This window comes from Astyanax mexicanus, chromosome 1 (assembly GCF_023375975.1).
Source record: "Astyanax mexicanus isolate ESR-SI-001 chromosome 1, AstMex3_surface, whole genome shotgun sequence".
Classification (NCBI taxonomy): domain Eukaryota; kingdom Metazoa; phylum Chordata; class Actinopteri; order Characiformes; family Acestrorhamphidae; genus Astyanax; species Astyanax mexicanus.
The window spans coordinates 41,645,140-41,669,118 of NC_064408.1; the positions used below are offsets into that span (position 1 = coordinate 41,645,140).

The window sequence follows — 23,979 nt, forward strand, 5'->3', positions numbered from 1 at the left end:
TTAGCTTTACTTAATTTAGTTAGCTATCCCCCACCACCACCCAGCACCGAGACCTGCTGAATTACAAGTTCCTTATAATGTCTTTTTTAAATGCATTTTATAATCCAGTGTGCCTTTTGTATAAAAAAAAGACCAGAAAATAGACGTTCATCAATATTGCGCCTTATAATACGGTGCGCCTTATAGTGCAAAACGTGCTGTATCCATATTTGACATATCCACATATCGATGTGTCATGATAGATACATTTTCCCCACTTCTAACTCACATGTGCAGCTCTTTAACTGTAAATCTCAATGCAGGCATCCTGGTAAAATACCGGTTAGAAGTACTATTAAACAGGATGTCCTCAGCATCACCATCTCAATCATCTCTTAACTGTGTAAACTATTCCTCTGAAAACTGAAACTACAGACACTAGAGAAACAAAAGCAAAACACAGTCGCTGTGCTTCACTAGCTGCATCCAGAGCTTTAGCGAGGAAGCCCCGCCCACAAGCAGTGTAGATTTCACTCTGCTTCTCTCTGTAATCATGGAATAAACTCACTCCAAACACTGAACTGCCTGCTGTGCAACTAAAGCACTGCAGAAACAGTCCATTCATTAAGAGTGAGGAGATCTTCCTGTGTTTTTTTGTTAGTGCATGAGCTCCTGCAGGTCAAATATTTGAGTTGCACTTAAGTCACACATGCAAATCATCTCTGTTCACTGAAAAACAAGTATCTCCATTTTTGTCGCTTTTTAGTTTACTACGTAATTTAAACACTGTCAACATTTCTTGATGAATGGACCAATTGAAATCCTCCAAATTGACAGGGGCTGATCAAAAAGAACACACAACCAATGAAAGAATCTCTCTTCCATCATTCAGGCACAGTAAGTGAAATTGTGTGTGTGTGTGTGTAATCTTTATTTTAAACTGTTTTTAGTTGGAGGTCCCCTTTCACAATGTTAAAGCAGTACTAGGTAGGATTTTCTTAGATTTTTTTTTCTTATCCTTTTACAGAAGTAAAATTACAGCTTGAAACTCACTGCAGAGCTGCATTGAGTTGTAATAGGAGGAATAGAGGTGCTCTCGTGTCTGTGCCGGGCTCCTCTGACCTCAAATTAGACTCTGCAAGTTTTCCGAGGCGGCCGTGACCAACGCTCGCGAGAACTGCGACCTGCTTTCCGACCTTTAGTTCCAACAGTTCTACAAGGACTACTGGTTCATTCTTTACAAACTAACATACAGACACTCTGGCAGAAGCTGGAAAGAGACTGAAAATGTCTATGAAAGCCAGGGCCTCCAAGCACCACATTACATCCACCAGTTTGAGAGACACTGCTATATTCAGTTCAGTTGGGACATACCTTTTATTCTTGTAATGCATCATAACATCCAAATATTGCAAGTGTGAAATTGGTGAGCAGGAGCAACACCTTTTTTAGAGAGTCAATTTTAGAGAGTTTAAAATACTTTGATATGCAAGAAAGCCAGAAACAAAATTAAAACACCGAATTGAACATCACACTTCAGAAAGTATCTAAAAACAAACCCAGACATGATGTTGTGGTCGCACAGTAAACTCATATCTTCAAATAGCAACTTTACATGAGAAGAAAAAAAAAATTTATAATATGTAACTAAAAATACATAAATAAATAAATAAAAATGAAGTGCACATTATTGTTATGTATATAATTAAGCCTGTCACAATAACTACATTATCAACTTACCGTACAATAAATGGACACTGCCTCAATAATATTTGATCATTGTGATATCGTCTTTTGTGTTTATTTGAATGTTTGTTCACATATATGACAGTAAACAGTATTTTAGCTAGTCATGCAATGACCGAGGCTTCAATAACTGTAACTCTATACACACAGCGTGGGCTGCAGCAGTTAAAGAAATTAGTATACAATTTCCAAACTATGATTATTTCATTTTTTGTTGTGTTAAAAAGGGTATAATTGCTTTGTTATGCTGTATTAGTATCATTAATCAGTGATGTTTAAATTATCTTCAAACGTTTATCGCAATACTTTCTGGGATGGTATATCGTCCACAAAAAAAAATGCCATCGTGACAGGCCTATATTAGAAGTAGAGCTGGGCGATTAGTCGAATTTATCTATTAATTCGAATACACAGTTAAGGACGATGTGTTTTTATGAAAATCGATTTTCTCTGAGTTTTAATTTTCTTCAGACTGAGCTTAGCCCCGCCCCTCTCTTCCACACACACCACCACCCCTCTCTCACTCCCTCCCTCCCGCGCCTATTTGTTTTTTGGGGGTGTTTTGAGGGTGGGTTTATTTATTAATTTTTTTGTATTTATAGGTTTGAGGGTGTATTGTGTCAGTACCTAAACTTGTACCTTTGCTTGTTTCTGGTTGCCCATTAACCACAAAGGGGACATTTAAGTGAAAACTAAATAAATAAGAACTAGTTTTTACCGTAACCATTTCTTTATCATTTTTAATTTGATTTTTGGTTTAAATCGAAAATCTGATTAAAAAAACAAATCGAAGATTTTTTTTTTTGGGCCATATCGCCCAGCTCTAATTAGAAGCTATATTGTAAACTACTATTTTGACTTAGCCTAACACTTGACTTGGACTTATTTAGTGTACGACTTGTGAACATCTCCGGTTTAACCATGATGACTTGTATTTAGACCCTTAATTTAAGTCAAGTAAAACAACTAAACCATTTTTAAGCAAACTTCAATTTTAAAGAGCAAACAACTGCTCAGTATTGTGAATAAATTTCCAATATTTGTATTATACTGTATTAAATTATATTTGTGTTTTAATGCTGATAGGTAGATTATCTCCTCATACATCCTCCTAGAAGCTGACGTATATTCTTCTAATATGTGATCAGTTTAATTTTTTTCTTCTATATGTCAGAAGTTATCCTTTCAGACACACAAGGTTTTCTTACGCGAACAACAAAATGCAGCCATTACACAAGTACAGTAACGTGCCTGGCTGTTACAAAAATATTTTGGGAGCGTGAAAAATAAAGCCCCTGGCAGCGTGTAATCCGCGTTATCCCACCCGGCCATCTGCACCAACAGATCCGGGTTTGAGAGCGAGGAATCGCAGCCCATTCACCATTTGGCTTAGAAACATAAGATTAGAGGATTACGAGGCCTACAGACACACAGACCAGACACGTGACATCACACTCGGACACTAACATACACACACACACACACACAGCTATTTATTACACCCTGCCAATGATAAACACAGGAGGTGTAAATCTCAGCACTTATTTCAATATCATTATAATACTTTAGGAATCAATTCAGTGATTCCAAACGATTTCATACAAAACATACAACTTTTCCACAAATCTATGCAGCTGGCCATGTTTAGAAATACCTGCACAATATGCAGTAGGGAAAAACTATGTTTTTAAATACTATGTATTCAGAAAGTATGCTATAGAAATAGCAGTACTATTTTTGTCGTACATTTATCTCAGCAGTGCTATTTTAGTCACATGAATTTACCTCAGAACTGCTTTTCTAATCACAAATTTACCTCAGAACATTTCTTCTCATCACATTTACTTCAGAACAGATTTTCTAATCATAGACAAACCTTATCAGTGCTTTTCAAATAATAAATTTACCTCAGCTGTGTTACTCGTGTCACATGTAAATGAAAATGTGGAGACAAAGCAATAGCATTCTCTAAATCGTGAATATTTTAGCAGTAATATTCCAGTCATACCTTTACCTCAGCAGTGCCATTTTAGTCATGAATTTACCTCAAAACTGCTTTTCTTATCACAAATTTACCTCAGAACTGCTATTCTAAACATAAGTAGACCTCAACAGTGGATTCGAAATAATAAATTGGCTTCAGCAGTGTTACTCGTTTCGCACATAAGTGTAATTGTATATAAACACACGCACGCACACACGCACTGAGGTTCCACAGCGTGACAAATCACTGCCATAAATGCACCTAAAAGATTGAGGATAAAAGAGTGTGTGAGTGAGGAAAGAGAGGGAAGTGAGTGAAGAGTGATGAGAAGGCAGCGTTGTGTGTAAGCTCATTAAAGTCTGTATGACGGGTGGATAAAGACGCTCCAATAGAAGAGCTCAACACGACATGACAGACAAACACAATAGTGTTACAGGGAGGGTCAGAGGCTCACAAAAGAAATGCCCACCTCCCCCCAGGGGGGAGGGAGAGATATTAAAGAGACAGTCCAGAGAGGAAATGAAAAAAAAAATGAACATGACTGATCATTGACCCCAGAAGCTGTCAATCAGCTAGGACATATGTGCTATATGAAATGTGCTTCTTTAAAAGAGATACACCGAAAACACTGAATACAGATTTTCACAGGTTTTCGTTCATTTTGTCAGTTGCTCTCCATTGAATAAATTACACAGACATTATTAAATAGCAATAGCAATCTCTACAATCTCTACTCTAGTACTATATTTACCTCAGCAGCGTAATTTCAGTCATTAATGTACCTCAGAACTGCTTTTCCATTCAGAAATTTACCTCAGAACAGCTATTTTAATCTCAAATTGGCCTTAGCAGTCATTTTCAAATAATACCTTTTCCTCAGCTGTGTTACTCGAGTCACATTGGAGTGAAATCGTAGAGACATAGCAATAGCAATCTATAAATCTGGAATATTTCAATAGTACTACTCTAGTCATGCATTTACCTCAGCAGTGCAATTTAAGTTATGAACTTACCTCAAAACTGCTTTTCTTATCACATATTTACCTCAAAACTGCTATTTTAAACATAAGTAGACCTCAGCAGTGTTTTTTTAAATAATAAATTTGCTTCAGCAGTGTTACTCATGTCACACATGAGTGGAATTGTATATATATATATATATATATTAGGGGTGTCACGATCTCGATATTTTATCGAAATCGAATCGAAATGAGGTCACGATCTCGAGTATCGAAGTCAAAAAGAGGATCGACGATCCCTCCCGCGCGCGCTACGCAAATAGCGCAGCGCGCTACGCAAATGGCGCGGCACCAACACAGCGCATCCTATTCATTTAAATAGAGATAGCCACTGCATGAGCGCAGTCGGCGGGAGTGTGATCACTGTTTTTATCTGTCCAACGGGGGAGGGGGGGCGGGGGTTGGGCGCGCAGGTTTTGTATCTGTATCTAACGGAGGGGTGGGTGCGCGCAGGTGAGAGCGTGTGAACTCGCTGAAATGCGTGTGTCAGTGTGACTTGAGAACACTGACTATAGATCACAGTGAGGTGGATTAAAAATCTTAAACTTATAATTGACTACACCTGTTGCTTTCCATTGAATTAAAAAAACATCTTTCTCTCAGATAAAGTAAACACAAGCGTGTTTCTGACTAAAATAAAAGCTTTTCAGGAGAGATATAAGTTATGTGTAAATATTTATAAGACAATACCCACATCACTTAACTAACCAGCCTGTACTGATTTCTGCCCCCCAATAATGCTTTCAATAACCTCTTGTAACCCCTGGGAGCCAGGGGTTACACTCTAATAGCCTTTAATAGTCTTCAGTAGCCTTTAAAAGACTTACCTGGCGGCCGTGGTGTGTCCACTAAACTCCGTAGTTATAAACATCCTGAGGTTAGCAGCGCGCTAACTGACCTGTTTATAATGTAATCCGAGCAGTGCCTCCGTGTCGGCTGTTCTAACCTGCTGCTGTTAGCTGCTTGGGCTGAAAGATGAACTGTAGTGAGCTGTATTATCCGGTTAGTGGGGTTAAAACCTTTATTTGTTTACAGAAACAGTAAAAACGGACTGGCTGAGCTCTGTAGCCCGTGGCTGGGCTGTACTGAAGTAGTGACTGAGTGAAGAGAGCGGGGCTTGTGCTGCTGCAGCTCCGACTAGTGGTTGGATGAAGAACTGCAGCTTCATGTAATGAGCAGTTTCACCAGCCATCCACACACAGCTCTGATAAACTGCTTGTTTTAATAGTGCACACTGTTGCTACCAAAAAAAGTCACTAGATGGCATTACCATATATATCTTAATAAATAATAATAATAATAATATTTATAATATTTATAATAATAATAATAATAATAAATATATTATTTAAATTTTATGAGGCATAAAATAATAACAAGAAAAAAAAACAAGAAAATCGAGAATCGAATCGAATCGTGACCCTCAAATCGAAAATGAAATCGAATCGAGGATTTAGAGAATCGTGACACCCCTAATATATATATATATATATATACACACTCCCACTAACACACACACACACTCACAGCTTTACTAATCACACATTTACCTCAGAACTGCTATTTTAATCAAAACTGACCTCAGCAGTGCTGTCCAAATATAAATTTACCTTAGCTATGTTACTAATGTAGAGACATAGCAAAAGCAATCTCTAACCATGAATATTTCAGGAGTAGTCACAACTGCCATTCTAAACATAAGCAGACTTCAGCAGTGGTTTTCAAATAATACATTTGCTTCAGCAGTGTTTCTCGAGTCACGTGTGAAGGACATTGTAGAGATATGTATGTACATCCTAGCCCTTTACAGAGGTCACTGTAACCAGCTAATCAATATTATTCACTACACCTTTTTTTGTGATTTTCCGTGTTCTAGCTAATGGGTGTGTATCCACTACTTAGAGTAGGATTCAGCTCCACCTAATCATTCTACTGTTAAAAGAAGTGTATCAGCTCAAACTGCATTTAGAAAAAAAGCACAAACACAGATGGAGTGATGGAGAGAGAGATGATGAGAGATTGAAAGAGTGAAGACAAAGAGAGAGCAAGAAACCACCAGGGTAACAGAGAGCTGACCTGCCTGAGCTTTAATCACTACACAGGAGCACAACCACCCCAACAACCACCCTCAGGGACTCAACAAAGATCAGTAACTGAGTGCACACACTCCACACACACCTACCTTACTGCTACTGTGTTTATTTTCCCACACACTCTTCAGCACTGCAACCTTAGTGGGGATGAGACACAGGAAACTCAATGTGTCCACAAGACCAGCATTCCCACAAAGCCATGCAGTTTCCTCTCTTTTCCCCACTTCACTGACCAATAATTACAGTCTAGCCCAGTTACTCTCCTTCATGCTTTACTTCTATCCCTTTCATCTTCCTTTTTTCTCCTTTACTCTTTGTTTTTCTCTACCTTCTTTCCCTCACTTCCTTTAACTCTCAATCATTCAGAAAACACAGTTCCACCTCACTACTATTCTAAATCAACGCCGGCCCAGCAAGTGATGCTAAAACCTTAACGTGCAATACCACATACCTCAAGAAGCAGCAGGCCATTCAAAACAACCTAAAAACAACCAGAGACGTTAGAAAAAGTGGCTCAAGTACTGAAGTGGTTCAAGTGATTGAATGTGTATACATTTTAAACCAGTTTTGGTTGTGTTTCCTATGTCTATAATACTCAAAGACAGAAAATCTCCAATCCCAGATCCACAGCATAGGAGATGGCAAGAGAGAGAGAGCCTGAGAGAGCTCTGAACCTCTGAGCACATCATATCATGCTTACCAAGATGACATCCATGAAATAAACCCCATGAAAAGCTGTGGAGCTGTGGTAGGAGACAGGCACCAGATTAATAATGCCAGCGTATCCAGAGCTCACGTCCCCAGAGCCTGCTGAACCCGAAGTGGAGGTTCATCCCCCACAATGTCAAAGAGTTCATATATCCAACACCAATAAAAAAAAAGGGAAACTTGCTTTAAAACACTTATAATCCTGCCATCAGCTACCGGCGCTCAGAGGGAAATTGGCCCGGGTGGGTAGATGGCGCTCTCTCCCCATCACACTTAAAGGTGGTGCCAGGCGGCACGAGGCGTCTGTGAGCGGATGAATCGGAACCTAGCCGCTGCCCTTTCCTCCGAGCACTGCTCAGGCAATGATTAATCAGCAGCAGCTCGAAAAAAGGGGTGATTGACTTCACACGTGTCGGAGGAGGCGTGTGCTCGTCTGCATCCTCCAAGGGTCGCAGGTACCACCGGTGATGGGGACGCAGAAAAGGGGGTGGGACAATTGGATAATCAAATTGGGAGAAAATGGGGAAAAATCTGAAATAAAATTATGAAAAAAAAAATAAAAAAAACTTATAATCCCCCCCTACCACTCCTCCTATTCACTTTTTCCCCCTAAATGTCTAATCCGATTGTCTGATGTAATCCTAAAACAAAAAGATGATGCTGTGAAAATGTACATACATCCATAGAGTAAAACTAATCTCTTTATGTCAATCTTCATAATTTCGTAAAACTATGCTCGTTTAGAAAAGTGCAGTAAAATTAGCTTGCGTTCACACTGGCATATGACAACTCATCTTACATTTTGGTGTGTTTGAGGATGTTCATGCTGTCGCGAGTGGCCGTGTTATCAGCGTGGCTGGTTAGCATGCTAGTAAGCGATCTTTCGAGCTATCTACTATTTTCTTCCAAGCTTAATTTTTCTCAGAACTGCCCCTGTCTGGAGCAAACATGCATCTTATAAAACCCGAAATTAATAATCAGCAGTTATAATCATGTCTCTCTTGTTTAGAAGCACAATGTTGGGGACATAAATGAAGTATGATAAGAATCAAAGGTTACCCCTGGAGCCCCCTGTGTCTGATCCGAAGCATTTGTTTGGCCAATCAGTTTAGAATGTCTCTTTACCGCGCCATAATTCATTAAAATTTGTGAAAATCTCAACTCTGTCACTTGTCACTCTGTCGCCCCCTCCCATAGGAAATCAATGAGCGCCTGTCACTCTGTCACCTGCCAATGTTCTATTGATGTCAGTAAGTACAGAAATACACGACAAGAAGTCACCAGGACTGTTTTTGAAACGTCGCTGTCCCCCAAAACTGAAACAGAGCCAGCGTCAATGTGATCATGTGATCACACAATGTCCACTGGTTGTAAAGTCACTACTCATAACACAAAGTGTTATTCCACTACTAATATGTGTAGACTTTTTTATTATAAAAATCTCTCTACTAAACTAGTTGAATTCCAATAGCACGTTAAAAAAAAACAAGAACCTGAGGCTTGATGGGAAACCTCCAGGACAGGCAGAAAACACCAGCATTTATCCAGAATGCTAAAGAGTTGGGAAATCCATTGGCAGTAGAAGCTGGAGATGGCTCCGAGACAAGAACGGCAGTGAGAACAAGAGCAATTAGTATTCTCCAGTCTTATGCCCCTCGTTTCAGAAGCTCAGAGCCACAGCAAACTCCTGCGGAGATGTCTGGCATGGTTTTAGGCCGGGGTGGAAACCAGCCTGTCCTTTTCTCACACACAGTTTCCTGACATAGAGGGAAGATGGAATGCAAACCATGCAATATTCTCCCTCCATTTCATCCATCCGGCTGGCCCTCATGTTTTTCCAGCTTATGCATCCCAAAGGTCAGCGGCCACTTTATTTGAAACCACAACATTCCACTCCCACTCAGTGGCCACTTTATTAGAAACACCTACCTTGTGCTTCCAATCACTGGACACTTTATAAGAAAGACTTACCTTCCTGTACACCAATAGATTGTAGCTACAAATAATGAGTTTCTGATAAAGTGGCCAGTGTCTGCTAGCAGAGCAGTGACTAGTGCCCTATTCCAAGTGATTTGCAAGACAAACTAAGCCGTGCTGCAGGGGAGGGTGATGCCAGCGGGTTACACCACCAACCAAATATATTACCTGCCTTTATAAAGTCGCACATCTGATCCAAATGACTTCTTTTCTTCCAGCCTGTAGGGAAAGCTTTAGCCGCTTAATTGGACTCCAGCAGATAAGCTGTTTTTAACTATGTTTGGGAAAGCGCCAAAACTCCAGGCTTTTTCGACTTGTTCTTTTTTCCCCTCTCATCTGTCAGTTTCTTTCTCTTCTCCACAAATACTTTCAAAAGAAACACGCGCCCTCTGACATGACCGGGTCGTCTTTCCTCCAGTCCACAACTCCCTTCCCTTAAACTCTACAGCAACCAGAACACTGAATTACCAATAAATGTCAATCAGAGGCTTCTGCTCTGCTAACATCATTAGCTGTGTCTCCAGGCGCAGACAGAGAGGAACAAACTGAACTTAGTGGAAAAAAAATTACTCTTGCAGCGGGTAAAAACAGCTCCTATCGCATGCAGTCAGACTACTGACTTGCTATGCTTTGCTTTTTACACCACCAAACCGCAACGCTCAACACGCAGTCAGAACAGCGACCCTCTACACCTCTTACCTGCAATACTGTCTGTTGAGTTACACCACCAACCTGCTAAGCCCTCGGTGCAGTCGTCAAACCATCGTCCAATCAAACCCACCATGCAGACAACTGACCTGCAGCACCTGCACTTGCTCTGCATTCACGCCACCTTCCTGCGACACTTGCTGTGCAGTCACGCCCCGACACTCGCTGTGCAGTCATGCCACCAACCTGCGACATTAACTGTGCAGTCACACCACTATCCTGCGACACTTGCTGTGCAGTCACGTCACTGACTTGCGACAGTTATTGTGCAGCTAAAACTCTATTACTCGCTGTGCAGTCACGCGATGGGCCTGCGACACTTGCTCTGCAGTCACACCACCTTTCTGCGACACTCGCTGTGCAGTCACATCCCTACACTCGGTGTGCAGTCACATCCTTACACTCGCTGTGCAGTCACATCCCTACACTCGCTGTGCAGTCACATCCCTACACTCGCTGTGCAGTCACATCCCTACACTCGCTGTGCAGTCACATCCCTACACTCGCTGTGCAGTCACATCCCTACACTCGCTGTGCAGTCACATCCCTACACTCGCTGTGCAGTCACATCCCTACACTCGCTGTGCAGTCACATCCCTACACTCGCTGTGCAGTCACACCGCTGACACTCACTGTGCAGTCACATCCCTACACTCGCTGTGCAGTCACGACACCGTCCTTGCGACACTCGCTGTGCAGTCACACCTCTGACACTCACTGTGCAGTCGCGTCACCGTCCTGCGACACTCGCTGTGCAGTCACGCTTCTGACCCAGGACACCGTCTATGTAGTTTCACCACCAAGCACATGACTGTCCACCTGCAGTTACACTTTTAACCTGCAACTTGGTCCATGCATTTACACCCTGTATCGACCCTGTGATAGTTAAGCTACCCACCCCACATCATCCTACATCATTTTGTCACCAAACCTGCAATGCTGATGTACCTTATATTAAAAGATTGAGTGATTGACTTTGTTTCTCTAATACATTAGCCAAACACAAACTAAAAATAGTTTTTTAAATGAGTTTTCAGGATAGAGATGTGTGCAATGATTTGGGCTTGTAGTTAACACCATGCTAATAGGACCATGCATAATCATCCATCATCAGTATTGTATGTTCAGTGTAAATCTAAAGAAGCAAAACTTCTGCAGTGGACCATTGCTATTGCTTTACAAACTTCTCTCTAATGTGAAGGCTGCGACTTGTTAGAGGGAATCACTGTGCGAACAATTAGACTAACTTTGAGGGATGAACCCAGTTATCCATCAGCTGAGTGTGTGTCTGTGTGTGTGACCCTTATCCTCTGTGTAAGAATGGAGAGATCCTGTCGTTCCCACAGCCCTTCCGAATGGTTAAGCAATGGTCTTCCCAGCAAGCAGCACCATTAACAGAACACCAAACACACACACAAAGACACACACACACACACACACACACACAGCTGTCAGTTTCAGCATCATTATTACAAACTCTGTAATGGTTTAATCCTCAGTAGAGGTGACAGGGCACATTAGCTTCCGCAGGTCTCTCTATTTTGGGTATATTTAAAATTGGCATATCACCCACACACTGACAGGATGACAGTTTGTTGGATTATGTAAATCAACGACAAACAAATTGAAAATGACAGTAAAAACATGTCTGTAACTCTAAAAATGGTGCTGTGGTCTCTATGCTGTACATCAGTGGTGATGTATCCTAGTCCTATAAACGGTTTGTGTTTTTCCTCAATTACAAGCCCCACCAGCAAACTGACAACAAACAGAAAGATATTTAAAGATGAGCTGAAAGCTTTGTTTTTTTTAAGCTGTGTGCAAATAGGATTTTTATTGTCTTTATTGTTTACTAAGTTTTTATAATAAATCCAAGAGCCTACATAACCGCAAATTAAAACTGCATTACATATGTAAAGAAAAAGAGTAAGCTTTTCACACTGCAGGTTGTGATCATGTGAAACAACTAGGCTGGAGACAGAGTGAGGCAGAGAAGTCTAAGAAAAGTGAGAGCAGCCAATCAAAACACCGGAAAAATTATCTGAGAAGCCTCAACAAATGTAGTATTTTATCACTTTCCATACTGATATCGTTATCATAAAAAAAAAAATCATATCGTCTTCAAAGGTTCCAGTTATGTCCCTTTCCACCACACTAGAACATCAGCATTAAAGAACAAAACAAAAGCTTTTACTGTTTAGCCACTCCCATCCAGTCAGCCACACAGGCGAAAGCGGTGGGGGAATATATGGATTGCCAATTTTAAGCTTAAAGCGAAGCTTTCATCATTAAATCCCATCTTAATGCAAAGTTTCAAGTGAGCTTCAAATTTTGCCATGAGCAGAAACCCTTTTTAATGTTGGGCCTAAAGCACCAAGGCCTCAGAAAGTTCTCTGTTAAACATCAAGTTGACGTTTTGCTTGTAAGCTTGAAGTGAAACATGCAATTACTTTTTTATAAGGAAGCTGCCTACCACACAGACAAAGGAGTCAATATATGGACACTAACGAGCATTTTTTTGATGTCAGATAAAGTATACAGCAGTTTAGCCCCCAGCGGTGCTGCGGATCAGAGAGCTGCTGTAAACAAACGGCAGGTTTAAGTTCATTTTTAACACTACGTTCAAAAAATAAAATAAAGGTTTTTAGTATAACTCATCACTCCTGATATCAGTCTACTAACTCTTCACAAACTGGCTATATAACAGTGTCAAGATTCAAGCTGCACAGGGTTTGTATCGTAACATTAGCTGAGCTAATTAAGCCTTAGCATTGTTTGCTTGTTTGTTTACTAAACGGCTGTCTGCCTTTCTGTGTGTAAATTTCAAAAATGTCACATGTGATCTACTGTGGCTTTCTGTGGTCTCTATAAGATTTTAATTTAATGTACTGATGACATATATGCTGCATGGAATTGTTGTGGATCGTTAGGGGAAAATCTAAATAGTGTCTGGAGTCCGTGTGTTGAGGCACAGCACCGGTATAAATGTGGGAATGTTTTCTCCAACTGCAAAACATAGCTATTTAGCTAGTTTCAAATGCCTTCTTTCTTCTCTCATTTCCCTGTCCATTTTCTGAATCCCTCATTTTAAATTAAAAGCCCTCTGCTGAGTTTTGTAATTGCAATTTTATGAGATTTTATAAAATTCTGAAGCTTGTAGCGGAAACATGGGAATTAGCCTTGGGAAAATACATCTCACCCAGCCAGAAGAACACTCGGTATTAAAGGCACAATAACATAATCAGCCTGTTCAATTCTGAGGGACAAAAAGTGTTGGAAACCAGTCGTGTTAAAATAAATTTGAACTGTTTCTGGTCCCTAAACCCACACAAACATTACAAATGTGGCTCAAGGGAAAAAATAAAGACGATAAATCTCATGTTAATGCTGTGAAACCCAGCCCCAGCAGAACTCAGTTTAAGCTTTGAGGCCGAAAAACTGCAGTCAGGACGACTCCCTGAGGTCAAACATGGCCACCAGCCCAACGACACCCAAAGAAACGGCTCATGTGGGCGTCCAATTAAACATCCACACTGCATTCCTTACCGCTGATATATCAGCATGACCTAATCAAACATGTGGGACTGATGTTATTTCACTAGAGTGTTTGTGTGTTTCTTTTTGAGTGTGTGTATACGAGCATCTTTGGCAACAACTCTTATGGGTGGGTGAAATGATATAATGATCATAAAAAAAACTGTCAATATACACCATACTGTATCTGATGTTTTTATTGTATGCCAAAAAAGACTAAGCAACACTGGTTGGTTGTTTTAGTAGATCTATTGTTTTATTTAACCTGTTTATTTAAAAAAGGTGGTTTAAAGCTTTGACAAGTCTATATGAGGATAAGCCAGATAATGAAAATGTGAAGCCCAAAAATGTTTAAACAAATTTGTCAGTATACACCTTTCATTTTATTGTTTCCAAAGCATAAAAATCTTAGATTTATTGCTAAAGTTTTGAAAGTTATACAGAATTCCCATATCGGTTCATTCCTTGTATTTTTTTTAATTCATCTTAATTAAAAAAACAAAAAATCAACCATTCAAAAATTCGATATTGCTAAATTATGATTCATTTAAAGTTTCCAACCTCAAAAATAAGAGACCGCTTAAAAATTATGAGTTTATTTGATTTTACCAAATTGAAAACCTCTGGAATATAATTGAGAGAAAGTTGGATGATCACAAGCCATCAAACCAAAAAGCTGAATTGCTTAAATTTTTGCACCAGGAGTGGCATAAAGTTATCCAAAAGCAGTGTGTAAGACTGGTAGAGAAAAACATGCCAAGATGCATGAAAACTGGGATTAAAAACCAGGGTTATTCCACATAAGGTACTAAAACTGGGCGATATGGCAGAAATGTATATCACGATATATGTCTTAATTTCAATCAATACTATGCAGGTGCATGAAAACTTTCATTAAAAAAGAATATTAATTTCTGAACTCTTAAAACTGCATTATTTGAGTTCTGAAAGCTCTGCATCTTTTTTGTTATTTCAGACATTTCTCATTTTCTGCAAATAGATGCTCTAAATGTAAATATTTTTATTTGTAATCTGGGAAAAATATTGTCTGTAGTTTATAGAATAACATTGATCATCAGAGAAACTGATTCAGAAATCTCTTACTTTTTCCCAGACCTGTATATACATATATCCCTCCACTCTGACAACAAACACAGAGGGAGAGGGAGAGGGGGAGAGAGAGAGAGAGAGAGAGAGAGAGAGAGAGATGCACCCACACCCACCCTCTCCCGCTGCGACCCTCACAAAAACACTAATCCCCGTGGCGTGTTTGTGTCTGCTAATGGGGAGCGGCTTTCAGCATCCAAAAAAGCAAAGAGAGAGAGAAAGAGAGAGAGAGAGAGACAGGTTTATCATCAAACATGCTCTGCTCTCCCTTCAAAGCAGCTGTTTGAATGAGAGGTGGGATAAACAGGTGGCATTCTGTAGAAAAACAAGGTCCTACAATACAAGTTCGTGTTCAAACACTGCGCTGACCACGCGGCTAGACACAGTGGGGTATCAGTACATCAACAGGAACCTAAAACAAAAAAAACCTGCAGCACCTGAAGCTGGATAAATAGCACAGTTAATGAGGAACAGGATGCAAATACACATTTCACAACCTCAAACACGCAATGTAGCATTCCAGCTAAAACACACTATTCCACAGAGTTCAATGGGTCTGCACGACAAATCACCCATAAAACACACCAACAAAAAGAAACTTACTAAGTCAGATTCTTCTGACAATGGTGACGAATGGAACCAGACATCTAAAGAGTTTACTGTCTCTAAAAGCTCCCTTAGGGACAGCTATTATTACACTCAACAACATGTTATGAACACACTGCCTGATGATGGAGACATTGTTTAACCAGAATTCTGAGATGATATGGGGTCCAAAAAACAAAATCACTATAAAAAATCAATTTAGGGTGAACGAATATATGTGAGACATTGCTGGTTTTCTATAGTAAATAAAGTGCCTGTATGTGTGTGTTCATCATCACCACAGTACAGAAATTTGAGTCTGCATATTTCTCTATTTCATTACTAAACCTACTTAAGTATGCAGATGAATAAGGTATGGGACGGATATGAATAAGTATTGTTCAAGTGTGTTGAGGGGTATAGGTATAATATAGGTGGCTATAGAGCGGTGTGGTTGGATGGGTGTGATCCAAGTACTATTGTAGATGGATGGGTGTTGATGGGTGTGGATAAAACTGTGGGTATGGAAGAAGTTTGGCAGGGGTGGATGGTACACATGAACTTAAAGTTTAAACAGGCAAAGCTGAAAGATTCATCAGAAAGTGATTTGGTTGGCTAACACTGGCACACATAGGCTTCTGATGTTTAATAATGGGTATTGCCCCTGCCCAAACAAACAAACAAGCAGGTGTAATCTCCAATCTACAGCCGCTCACTGTATCACAATATCACCCTCACCACACTCACTTATCAGGTAGAAAAGCAGTAAGTTATCAAATGATAGTATAATAAGGGCACTGGTGTGCCGAGAATGCTGCTGAAGGCTGATTTGTTTGGCCTAAATCTGCACCCTGACATGATTCACAGTGTCATCTTGTGCAGGGAAACGCCGGCGGAGCTCAGCCTTCTAACCCAGTTAGCATGAGTTAGCTAGCTAGCGCCGGGCAAGATACTAACCACTGTTCAAAAACATAAAGGAGCTTTAGTTGTTTTTTAGGAGATTGGCCTTTTAATTTGATGTTTTTTAATAGTTATTAATCATTTAAAAATGTCCAATTGCTCAAAATATCTAAGAACTGAACAGCCTGGTCTTTTTATAAGACTGCAAATGAGCTCATCTCATTAAAAACGTAGTTCAGACAAAAACACACTTCTTTTAGTGTAAATGAATGAATGGGTTAATCTGCTTTGGGCAGAATAAACTGATGTACAGACTGCAAACTTCATGGAGATTTGTGACATCACAAAACAGATCACAGGCCAGCCAACCAGAACACAGGTGATTTGCATATGTCAAATTTATAAGCATTCTGTTTTGCCTGAGGGATCGAAAAGTGAAAAATAGGAATCACAAACTGAATGTTTCTGGTTTAAACGAACACCGCAAATAAAGCTCAGAGAAAAAAGGGAAAAAATATATAATATATAAGTGCTTTCATGTACAGTATTTTCAAGAAACGAAAAGATGCTACATATTTACTAAGATACTAAGTGTCTTGATACTTCTGGAAGAAATTATGAAGTTGAGGAATTCATATTTGTTACTTTTTGACTTTAAAAGTGAGAACATGCAGCCAACAGTTTGAACTCCTTTAAAAATACAACATAAAGTCAGAAACACTTAAAAAAAAAAAAAAAAAATATATATATATATATATATATATATATATATATATATATAAAATATAACCAAAAATAAAATCATTAGTCATTTTAGCAGTCGTTTACAGCATCAACTAGCAACAAGATTAAATTCACAAATTTGGTCTCCAGTCTTTCCTGTCCAACGGCTAATCTGGAATCATAACGGCTAATGGTGAAAATAAGCTTTTAGCCCAGGGTTTCTAATCATGTTTATGTGACCGTGTCTGATTTTGGCCCAGGTTATATCAATAAAAACATTTCTCTACTAGATAGAAACACATTTCAGCATTTTGAATTTTTCAGCAACACCTGAATGAACAGGACTGAATCTTCATTGAGGGTAAAATGAGTGTGTAGAGTTGACAGTAAGAAGAGAGCTAGGTTAATGCGTGCATTAGCTAACCTAGCTAACGAGTTAGATTAGCTAACCAAACTGGGTATTTACTGTAAATTACTGGGTATTTACAGCAGTATTTTAAATCTCAATTTACCTAGGTTAACTGACCTATTAGAATTAATTTCTACTTAACTAACGTTAGTAGTTAGTTGATAAACAATTACCTATAGCCAGCTAACAAATGTTTTAACCTAGAAAACCTAGTTTAGACAGCTAGTTAACTTAACTACCTAGCTAATTGTTAGCTACGCTAACATATACAGCTTTGGACAAAATTAAAACCACTTCAGTTTCTGAATCAGTTTCTCTGATTTTGCTATTTATATGTACATGTTTGAGTAAAATTAACATTTTATAAACTACGAAAAACAATTCAATCTCAAATTTCAAATAAAAGGTTTGTCATTTAGAGCATTTGTTTGCAGAAAATGAGAAATTGCTGAAATAACAAAAAGATGCAGAGCTTTCAGACCTCAAATAATGCAAAGAAAACAAGTTCATATTCATAAAGTTTTCATAATTTTTAGTTTACAAAATCATTATTTGGTGAAATACCCTAGTTTTTAATCCCAGTTTTCATGCTTCTTGGCATGTTCTCCTTCACCAGTCTTACACACTGCTTTTGGATAACTTTATGCCACTCCTGGTGAAAAAAATCAAGCAGTTCAGCTTGGTTTGATGGCTTGTGACCATCCGTCTTTCTCTTTATTATATTCTAGAGGTTTTTAATTTGGTAAAAGCAAAGAAACTCATTTTCAGGTGGTCTCTTATTTTTTTCAGGGCTATATGTGTAGATAAACCGGTTATGGAAGCAGCAACATTATAGGTTGTTAGCTGCTTAAGCCTGCTTAGGTTATATTACTGCATTACACAGACTTTACACCAGCACTTAAACAACACTGAGATATAGGATGAAAAGCACAATGTAAACATTTATTCTCACAGTTCTCAGCTTAATCCTAATGTGCTCTACCATACTGTTACCAGACAACACACTTGTAAACACATCTGTTCACCATAAAAAAACAACTTTACTAGCCAGTTCCCTCCACAAACACTGAAACAATCTACACCAGCTCACCTATCTTTAGCTCATACCGTGGATTTAAGTCAGGTTAACTACCAGCAGCGGTTGTGATCACAGATGTGATCATTAAAGAGAAAATCTGATGAGTTAATGTTATAATCCAGCTGCTGCTGCTACTGCTGCTGAGGGGAAAACCTGCATGTGTTTCCACCGCATCAATCACTCATACAAACACTCACTCACTCATTCACACTGACTTATCAGATAAACTCCATACCTGCTGCTGCCTTTACAGCCGAATTCAGCAAAAAACTTCGCTTGAAGAAATTCCCGAAATATTCAAAAACGTGAAAAAAAAATCCCAGCCCGAGAAAAGCTTCTGGGAGAAGAGCCAACGTAGTGATACGCACACTCACTCACACTCTCACACAACTCGCTCCGCCTTCTCCCAGCCCGAGGAAATACCCCGCCCCCGCGCTCTGACTGGCTCTCGCGTTCACCAAAGCCTACACATCCCAATCTGATTGGATGATTGCCCTGTTCGTAACATTCAAATCCAATTTTATTGGTGGCCTCCAAAAACTGAGGCTGTTAAATAGTGAAACGTGGACAGTGATTGGAAGTGAAACAGCGCCCACTAGTGAGTCAAAACAAGACCAAATGTATTTTTTTTTATTTAGCACGAACATAGTGACAGTGCAAAAAGCAGCGATTCTCAACTGGTGGGTCACAAACAGCTTATAAAAAATAAATACATAAAAATAAAAATACAATAAAATAAAATAAAATGATTAATGCTCATCTGATTTTGTACTCGTCTTATTACACTGAGGAAAAGACAGAGAGAGTTTCTTACTAATGTACTCTGAATCCAGATATATGCAGAGCAAGGAAATATATAATTTTGTGGTCTTAGTCATTTTGTGCTCTTTTAATGTTTAATTTTATTGTGGTAACTTTAATTCTCCTCAGTTTCTAAAAAAACCCTCTTAAATTCACTTTGCATACATATGTATGTTTAATTGTGTTTTTGAAGGCTATTTTTTTTTAAATAAATTTGTTTGGTTTGTGTTCTATAAAAGTGGATCTTAATGACCATGAGAAAATATGGGTCCAGTTAAGAACCCCTGGTGTAAAGAACAATTTTACCATTTAATTTGCTGATATTAAATATATATATATATATATATATATATATATATATATATATATATATATATATATATATATATATATATTTATATACAAATAAGTCTATGCAGTAGATATCCAAGCAATAGATATGTAGATAAATGGTTTTATAGTTTGGTAATGTGACTTTTACATATCATCATATGAAATATATTCATAAACTGACTTGTGCCACTTCTATGTATACTGTCTGCAATCAAATAAAAGCCATTTTTTAATCCGGAGTCAGATATTATGATGTACTTATTATGGCTGATGTACAATGTATACTTATCTAAAATTGTATCTTATATGGATTATTAAGTAACTACTATAAATTCATTAGTATCTTATCTTACTGACTGAGCATTTACTGTAGAGCACCAGTCAAAATTTGGACACACCTTCTCCTTCAATATTTTATTGTTTATTTATTTTGTACATGAAAGATTAATATTAGTCATAAAAACACACATGGGACACATATGGAATTGTGTAGTAAACAAAGTGTTTGTCCTTCACAATCCACTGATTTAAACCCAACTGAGATGATGATTTGAGGTGATTGGGATGAGCTGGAGCTTCACAGTGTGAAGAAAAACAGCAGCTATTGTTCAGCACCTCCAGAAACTCCTTCAAGATGCTGAGAAAACTATTCCAGGTGACACTCCCTCATGAATACTCTGAAATTAAAATACCAAGAGTGTGCAGATCTGTCCTCAAAGGTAAATGTGGCTACAATACTAAATTTACAATGTAAAAAATCCTAAAAAGAAAGAAAACACACAACGTGTGAAAGGAAGTGTCTAAACTTTTGACTGGTACTGTATATGTATACATAAACAATTAATGGTTTTATAGTTTGCTTTGTGACTTTTACATAATATTATATGCATTTTATTTTTATGTTTTTATATGCAGACTCATACCATGATTTTTGCTACCACCAAGGAACGCTAAAGTACACTGAACTGCATTGAACTGTTATGTGTATGGGTCCTCCTGCATTGAATGTGTATGTGATATCAGCCCCAGTTGGTCCGTTGTCTGTTTGCATGGACAATAAATGCCAGACATCTGCAGTCATAATCATATCCACCTATGCACTGTCAGGTGCAGGTGTTAATTATGCCTTCTGTGGTGTATTTCTAGAACACATGCATGCTGTGGATTAAGAAATTGCTCAAACGTTACATTGCCTTGCCTCAAACATGATAGCCAGTGTGTAATCAGCCTCAATTACAAGATAACACCTCACCATTTATGCACGTTTCTAAACTGTTCCCTGAGGTAACACTTCATGATCAAATTGTGTATTGCTATCCCATGACTTTTTGGCATGTCAGTTTATATTAACAGATATACAAAATGTAGTGTTTTGTACATTTACTTTGACTTTTATTTCACTTTTTTTGTATATCTTTTTATTTCAATTTTTATGTGTTTAACTTAATTGAATTTATTAATATGCATTCATTCCTGCCTTTCAGGTCTGGAACACATTCCACAAAAATTATAAAGGAAGTGCAGGTCATAAAGGGCAAGAGCTCAAGCCAGAAGCTGAACACCTGTGATATCTGCTCCTGATAGCACTGCATCAAGGAAATTTTTAAAAAGAAAAATTAACAACAATGACCCTGCACTTTATTGCAGGGGAATGGGACAAAATAACACTGGGGCCCTATTTTTTTTTACTTCCCAATTTATGTCCCAACCATTCAGCTGCTACTCAGCTGTATATCACAATACACAACACAAGAAGAGTGAGGCACATGCCTCCTTTGATACACGTGAAGTCTGCATCTTTTACAACTGTTACTGATGCAGCATTGGAGGAAAGCGCAGCAACTCGGTTCCGATACATCAGCTCACAGATACCTTGTGCTGATTGACATCACCCTAGAGAGAGAACAAGGCCAATTGTGGTCTCTCAGGGCTCCGGCAGGTGACGGCAAGCTGCATGACCGGGATTCAAACCAGCGATCTCCCAATCATATTAGCAGCACTTAGCCTGCTGGACCACTCTGCGCCATTGGGGCCCTATTTTAGCGACCTATTGCCGAGTCACCAACCGTTCACCGCACAGCTTGATTTAGGTCAGTGTGTGTTTGATATCATGAAGATCCAAAAACTATGCCTTGCGTGGCTCCAAACATGCAAAAGGCATGTACTTATTCTCTTCATTAATTATGGTTGTGTTTTGAGCATAATGGTAAATAAATAAATGCTAAATAAAAAAAAAACTTTCAGTGCCAGGTGTACTCTGACTTTGGCAGATTGCTATTTTAATGGTGCAGCGTTTCTGCGCTTTTCAGCAGAGATAACCTGCTTGATTATACTGTGAAGGTGTGCAAGCAGGTCATTTACAGAAACAGCAATGTTTTATTTTTCAGTATTTTGTTTATTGTTGATGTAAAAGTTGGGTTTGCGAACGGCTGTATGTCCATGTATGTGTGTAACAAGTGTGGGCATATGTGCGCTGTGCACAAGGTGCACATCTTGGTAGCCAAGATAGCAATGCAATAGTCTGACCGATCTCTGTTGTCAGAGAAATTAGGTGTATCGGAATACACCTAATTTCCAGACAAACAAAGCCATCGGCGCACATATGTTTCTAAACCCCATCACTATTTAAATGTTGCAGATGCATGGTGTGAAACTAGACTGTCTGTGGGGTGTAAGATAACAATGAGCATTGCAACACACCTTGCACAGGGTGTAAGATAGGGCCCTGGGTCATTTGAAATCCTCATTGTCAAACAAAGAAAGGCAAAATAACAAAATTGTAAATACTTTACAGGTTAAATGTTATCGGAGTATGCTGCAGAGATGTATAGTAATAAATTAGATGAAAATAAGCAGAAAAAATATGAAACATTTTGGATTTGTATGTTATGACGTATTTATTATAACCAATTTATGATGCGTATATTTTTGTTTTATTGTCACCAGCTATTAATTATTTAGTAACTACTATGAATTATTCAGTATCTAATCTTAATGACTGAGTGTATATACTGTTTATACTATCAATTATCCAATAACTACTATCATTTTTTATTAGCTTCTACGGATTACACAGCATCTACTATATACTCATTTATTACCAGTAAATAAACCATTCTGTACATACTATGTCTAATATTTTCTATGAATTGTTCAGTAATGGCTACTGTTTGTTTAGTAAGTATTATATGCATTATTTTATATTTTCTATAAGTTATTTAGTATCTACTATAAATCAAATAGTAGCTTATGTATGCAATTATGGGGTGATGTGATGTGGTGTGGACCATCCTATGAAACATTTTAAGGTGTCAAAATACCACAGTGCTGAGTGTACCTGAACTAAGGTGAGATACAGTAAGTTTTAAGATCATGTGTAATTTGGAACAGCTTCCAACTCACCAGAAGACATGCCAGCGTCCAGATGAAGATGAAGCCATACAGATCCATCCAGTCCACGTGGGTCAACATCACACAAACAGATCCGGTCATCACAGATTATAGACAGAGAAACACACACATACAAATTGGTGAGGCTTTGGCATTGAAATCAACTCACAATACAATAAACCTGACAACCCTGACTCTAACAGTACAAAACACAGTTTTACATAAATTAAGGTCTCGTAAGGTGGCTTTTGGACCCCATCTAACACTATAATGTGTTCCCTGCTCTGAGAAACACACCTGATTCATATTATTCAGGCATTAATCAGGGCTTATCACATCTGCATTAAAAAGTATAACAGCAAACAAACCAATAAAAAACCAGAAACCAGACCTACCTTACCTTAGTGAACTCAAACAATCTCTTCCGACAGGCCGATCTACAAATGGAGACTTTGAACAGGTGGATTCAAGTTGATTAGCGATATCTGTTTCTATTAGAAGTGCCAGGATATATAACCTGGGCTGAAATTCACTTCCTCACCCCTGCAGTTTGCTGCGTAGCTGCATGACTGTCCAGATTTGGGGAAAAAGGATTAGAGCTGAAAGGACTTATCCCAATCCACCATCTGGCCCCCAGAAATCAAATCAAATGCAGGAGAGAGAACCATAAAGAGGAGCTCCTAGAGGCTGCTAGTGCCTTCTATCTTCAGCTAACTCACGGTTACAGTGTTGCACAACATCACCTGTCTCAGCAGTGTTGTGGCTTCAGGACAGAGTTAAACAGGGCTAAATCTCTATCACTAAAAATAGCTACTCTGGCTATTGGCCAGGGGCAAAGGTCAAAGAGGAGTTACCTGTTAAATCTGAAGGTGCTGTATGTAGATACAAACTTCATGTATATATAT

At 38.7% G+C, this 23,979-nt stretch overlaps 1 protein-coding gene across 22 annotated transcripts in view; it reads right to left on the reverse strand.

Moving 5' to 3' along the window:
* Positions 1 to 23,110, reverse strand: part of epb41l2 (erythrocyte membrane protein band 4.1 like 2) — a 135,762-nt gene extending 112,652 nt beyond the window's left edge. For 21 of the 22 annotated variants that reach the window (XM_049478966.1, XM_049478965.1, XM_049478943.1 and 18 more), the window contains exon 1: positions 18,786 to 18,943. The gene's annotated coding sequence lies outside the window, so the exon portion shown is untranslated. Of the gene's footprint in view, positions 1 to 18,785; positions 18,944 to 23,086 lie in introns of those variants that run through there. The other variant, XM_049478882.1, reaches the window with a different exon arrangement.
* Positions 23,111 to 23,979: the final 869 nt, after the last annotated feature.